We start from the raw sequence: 6,000 nt of genomic DNA, 5'->3' as shown, positions 1-6,000 counted from the left end.
CAGATACAATGAAATTAAGACTTAGTGGGGACAAAAACATTGCAGCTAATACTCTTTAGAGATAGAAACAGTAAAACCTGGGAATTTTAGGGAACAATTTTAGTCACACTTAGATCCCTAGAAGAAAATTTCACCAAAACCGAGGCCCAGTATGAGACTCACGAGGAAAACAAAGACTTTGTGGAGGAAGTGGCAGTTGAAGTCAGATTTAGTACAGACAAAAAAAGCAAACCTGAGACTCATCAGTTTTGGATCTGGTGAAACTGAGACTTGCCCTGCAGCTTTGATCAGGGGCTGCTGTATCTGCACACCTGATCTTATGGTGCTCTGCTCACCTGTGGTGAATAAATGTGAACAAACCTTAAAATAAAAAACCTCAGCTGGACAGGTTTCACTGCGCACTTTCTGTCATTACTCAAACTACACAGAGGTCCTTCGCTGCTGGTGGTCTCTGCTTTCCCTGCACACACACACACACACACACACACACACACACACACACACACACACACACACACACACACACACACACACACACACACACACACACACACCGATGCACGCAGCAGCGAGCAGCATCTCCAGACACATCCACCGTCTCTGCGCGCAGACACAACACGGAGAGCCCGGACAGGTGAGTGCAGCTCTCTGCATGCCCGATGGTTTCTCTCCTCTCTTCTTCTCCTGGTTCTCTCTATTTACTCAAATTGGGTCGGTTTCTGCTGGATTTTTTTGCATTCATTTAATTTGAGGGAGGACGGAGAGCAGGTGTTGCAAAAATGTCTCGATGCATGAAGACGTTTGAGAGGCTCTGAGAGAATTTAGGCGACTTCAGAACAACATTATAACTAAATACAGCTTGACTCAGTGCTTAATTTGAAACGATTGATGCAGAATTTAAACCTTTAGAGATCGATTTTCAGTGACTCTGTGGGTCATGAATGAGCTAAATAAGACAAATAGTTGATTTTCTGAATCAGTCTCTTTAACAACATTATTGTTTTTCTCTCTATTTGCTCTGAAGATGTTGAATCAGTCCTATAAATGTGTCAAATACGGTTGTTTAAATGTATTTGTTGCATAACTGAAGGGAAATCAGTCTTAAGATGTGTGATGGAGACTTTTTTTTTTTTTTTTTTTTGAGCTGATAAAAGGATTTGTAATTTAATTTAACAGATTTAATCATCCATAAACAGCCGTACTTAATGCATTTATCAGGGAAAACTCATCATCATGCTGTTATTAGTTATTTCACCCACTCTTTGTTCACCCAAAAGGTTTTCTTTTTTTACTGCAGAAGTCAAACCTGATTTGTTGTATATCAGGTGTTTAAGGTGCAGTGTTCTTGATAGCCTGACTGTTTGTGTTATCCACTGATGTATGAACCTGTGTGAGGCTATGGTTACTCACTCTTTGACACCTGTCAGTCTTATTTATGTGTGAGTATTCCCCCCGTGACGCAGGTTTGTGTCTACCATGACGCTGATTTCTCTAAGTAAAGGTTGCCATCCTTAGGCGAGTTCAGGTCCAACTGTGACGCAAAGATGAGAGTTTGATTCCTCTCTGAAAATATGATCCCTTGGCTTCGTCTTTGCACCTGAGCTCAGGTGTTTTCCATCAGCAGGCCTGAAGAGTAATGCCATCTGGGAAGATGTGTGCATTGTGTAACACAACAGGCTGAAAAACACACACTCAGTAAACATCAGCCGACTTCTTTTGTGTCTGATTGTTTCTGCTTCAGAGGTGATCTTTTATCTGCACGCTGCTCCTCCTCATCTGTTCCCGCTGCTTTTCAGCATCTGATGGATGTTAGAGGGTCACATCAGCAGAGATTTGTGTGCATTCTGTGTTTGATTCACCCTCTTTATGGAGAATAATGGAAACATTACACGGAAACATCAGATGCAGCTTTTATTTAGGAGTCAGATATTTGTGATGAAAGGCTGGATTCAGCCCACAGGATGCTGTTTGCCTTCCTCTGAAATAATTCATGCTGCAGTACGTGGAGTTGGCAGCCCATGTGAATGAATCAATACACAGACAGTGTTTGTGTGTTTGTGACAGAGAAACCAACAGATTCTGTCACTGCCTGCTTATTTACCGAAAAACGAAAAGAGAATTTAACTTGTGATACTCAAGGATGGAAGCAAACCCCATCAGGACAGCCGATTCAAATCAGTGAAACGAAACAAGAACGTCTATACACTTTTCAACCAGCAGAGGGCACTGCCTGCCTTTGACTGCTCTTGTTGGATGTCATTAGAAATACTCTGCTAACAGTAGCTTTACATGATTTACAGCTCAGTAAAAAAACTATTTTCACTCTCTGGTGGTTTATAAAACTCTGATTTCAGCCTCAGTCTGAAACTCTTCATTTTAGCTGCTGTCATTTTAAGGCTCCTTGCGCCACAAACCCCCTTCTCACTGATTGGCCAGCCCTGTAGAGGCCCGTCTGGGACAGACCTCTGTGTTTGAGGCCTGGCCCCTCCAACTACAACCAGTAAAGAGATCCTAATGTGATGACTTTATCATTTCAGCAAGATTGTGTGAAGAACTAGTGAAGATCTTCTGCTGTTTTTGGAACCAAGTATTTAAGCAGCAGTTTGGAAATCTACACTCTCCTTGTTCTGAAACATCTACGGAGTGTTGTAAAAGAAAAATGATACTACAAGATGGGAAACATGTTGAATCTGAAATATGTTTTCCTCTGTCCAAATTAAACTACAAAACAGGGTGCAGCTGGTTTCCAAACCACCAAAATTTTCAGAAATGTAAACATTTCTTCACTGCTCGGCCTTCTGTCTTTCTCTGTGAGCGACTTTACTGTCTGTCTTTCCTCCCCATCGTAAAATCAGTATTCATGGTTTGGCCTGAGCTTCGGCAGCTCCTTCATGCCGTTCTGACTGTCACACAGACTGAACGTGGAGAGGCTGCCAGGCTCCATCACCGCCTCCGACACTCAGACAGTTTTGAGGGTGAATCCATCATCCATCATCCTGTCTTCACCCACTTCAGCTATGGAAGCCTGGATGTGACAACAAATTTTCCCATGGGACAGATCCTGTATGAATCTCTACTTTATTACCTTCTGAATAAACAAATAATAAGACAGACATCACTTTTGGGAGTTAGTGGGGTCTCTAGACTTTTGGAGACAACCTCAAGTGGACATTTGAGGAATTCAGTTTTTGTGGCTGTTGCGAACTTGATTTTATTTTCTTGGCGATACAGCGAAAGTTTTGATGATCTAAAGCTTTAGCCAAGAGCAAAATGAGTCAAGCAGACAGCAGAGCTCTGTAAGTATGTTGAAGTTGGATGCCGGCTTAAATCTCTGCAGAGTTTTAAAACACTGTAAGAGTTTATTCCCCAATCAACACATATGTAAAAATTATAAAGATTAGAATTGTCTCTTTGTTTTGGTCTCATTGTCACACATTACCTGAATTTATTCTATTCTTCACACTCTATTATGAAACTCTGATATACTCTATGTATTCATGACATTACAAACATTTAAAAGAATTGGCAAACTTTTTAACATTAATATTTTCTTTTGACTTTATTTTCCCAAATCCCTGATTTAGATCTTATTGAACTGCAAAGTTTGCAATTAATTTGCATATTTCAAAAACTTCTGAAAACTACACACAGTGGAACAATTTTCCACATTTTTCTTTACATGTTTTGTTTAATTTAGAAATTCACAGGGCACTGTTAGGTGGTTTCCGTGCACGACTTCATGTCCAGCTCGATCTGCTCTTTGTAAATGGATGTGTCTCTGCTCTGACATCTGGCAAAAATAGGGGCCTCAGCCAGAACGCAACAGAGCGGAGCCAGTGTGGGGCGACACATTGACTTAAATCAAAACCAAACAGATCTGGTGCCATGATGCAGCAGAGCCGGACTGGAGACGTGTCCTGTGTATTTTGACCTGTCAAATAGGACCAACTTTGCGGATGCTTAATGAGTCTTACCACGTCTGCAGGATTCTGCAAAATAAAAGCTCTGGATCATAACAGTTAGGACACATTTAGACTTGGTAATATTACTAAGAGGTGCTTCAAACTCCAATCAGTTAAAATTCCAAAGACAGAAATATAGACGGATGTATTCATGGTGTTATCTTCGTCTTTTTGGGGTAGGACAGAAGTAGAAATCTTGGAGAGGTTGGGTAGATTCAACAGCTGAGGCTCTGTTAATGATCATGAAGGTGAGACATGAACAGGTGGTTTCACTTTAGTTAAAATGAGCCGACATCAGGTTCCTGCTGCAAATCGTCTCACTGAGAACATTAAAAGAGGTGAAACGATCCTACACGAGTTCTGCTGTGTTTCAGAGACTATCAGGACTGCGTGACTAAAGACGTACCATCTAAAAGTCCTCAATGATCTTCATGAAGAGAATAATTGGACCTGAGTGTTCAGAGAGCAGACGTGTAATTACAGTCGGAGGCTGACACCTCTACAGAGATCAATACCATCACCTGAAAGCTGCTGAACAGGTTTATTAATCTCCTCTTTAATGAGAGCTCAGTGCTCCCGTTTCAGTCCTTGGTGACATGAAGCTGAGATAAGAGGGTCATTTTACTCTGACAGAGGTAATGAGGAGGCTTTTAATTTGACAGGGCAGGAAGAGACACAAAAGCAGCCTCCGATAATGTTTCTAGTTAACTGGCCAGAAGATGGAAGTATCATCCAGGTGATTTGAGTTAAATGTTTTAAAATGCCCCAGATGTCCAGTTTGTTACTGAAATTCAAGAAGTTCAATAAAGAGTTTGAAATGGTCCAAAAAGCAAGTTGTTGTTCTGCAGTTATGGAGATTGATCAAGCCCTGGAAGTTGGTGCCATCCATTCCTCCGGTTGTTCCAAGTTTTCTTGATTCCCTCCAACCATCTCTGAGTATACAAAAGAAGAGCTGAACATACCATGGTACCAGACCCTCATGGTGAGCATTATTGAACTGTATTGTTCAGCAGAAAGTTGTGTAAAGCTCTAAAAATGAGCAGGAAAAGACAATTCATAATGACAGAGAGACAGAGGATCAGAACATTTACAGAAAGAGGTCTTTCCTCCTGAGAAATGAAGTCAAAGAAAGTCAAGGTGAGCTCAGTGAGGAGAGTTTCCTTCAGCATCCAAAGACACTCAGAAACTGGGACTGGAAACTCTGACAGGAAGAGGTCTGGCAGAGCCAAAGCCAAACCAAAATCAGAAGACCAGTTTCTGAGAGTCAACAGCTTCAAGCTTCAGTTTCAAAGAAGTCAGTGTCTCAGTTTCAGTTACGTTGAAGAGAAGACTTTGGGATGCAGCTTTGGCAGGTCAGACTGCAAAAAGAAAGACATCCATCACTAAGACAGAGTCAGAAGAAGAAACAGAGGCTTGGCTGGACCACCAAACACCATCAGTGGACTACTGGAGACAGGACGATGGAGATATGGACTAATGAACCAAAGTTTGAAATCTTTGCTTCATCATCAGGATTTTTGTACGTAATACGTGGAGTTGGCAAAGGAAAGGATGGTTTCTCAGTGAGTGACATCAAATGTAAACATGGTGGAGGAAGCATGATGGTCTGAGGCTGTTTTTCTGGATCCAGAGTCTGGGACTTGTACAGAGTGAGAGGCACCCAAAGCCAAAAATTCTGCAGGGCCCCCAATGCAATACCCTCTGGAACGAGCTTGGTTGGTCAGGGGTTAAACCTACAGCAAGATACTGGGCCCAAACATCAGTCCAAGCTCTGCCAGAACCACTTTAAGAACAAAGAATAAGATAGTCAGCTTGGAAACATGGAGGACACTGCCAGCGCAGTCTCAGCCTGCACATTTTAGCCCCGTGGAATGGTTGGAAAATAAGCATTTAAAGATAACATGTTCACCTGCTGCCTGACATATCTCACCCGCTGACAGGTGACACAGTGACAGATAATCTGATCGTACACAATCAGCTGTAGCACTTCAACCTCTGACAGGTGAACTGAAGGACTTAATGGTTTCAACGATCATAG

At 41.9% G+C, this 6,000-nt stretch overlaps 1 protein-coding gene across 1 annotated transcript in view; it reads left to right on the top strand.

Annotated features, from left to right (window-relative positions):
• The first annotated feature begins 479 nt into the window (after positions 1-479).
• Positions 480-6,000, top strand: part of npy8ar (neuropeptide Y receptor Y8a) — a 29,928-nt gene continuing 24,407 nt past the window's right edge. The window contains exon 1 of the mRNA XM_074690306.1: positions 480-634. The gene's annotated coding sequence lies outside the window, so the exon portion shown is untranslated. The remainder of the gene's footprint in view (positions 635-6,000) is intronic.

This window comes from Halichoeres trimaculatus, unplaced genomic scaffold (genome assembly GCF_033239565.1).
Source record: "Halichoeres trimaculatus isolate MK-OKI-2021-1 unplaced genomic scaffold, fHalTri1.1 fHalTri1_scaffold_16, whole genome shotgun sequence".
Classification (NCBI taxonomy): Eukaryota; Metazoa; Chordata; class Actinopteri; order Labriformes; family Labridae; genus Halichoeres; species Halichoeres trimaculatus.
Note: the sequence above shows the minus strand (reverse complement) of the source record. Positions and strands in the feature narration are given on the sequence as shown.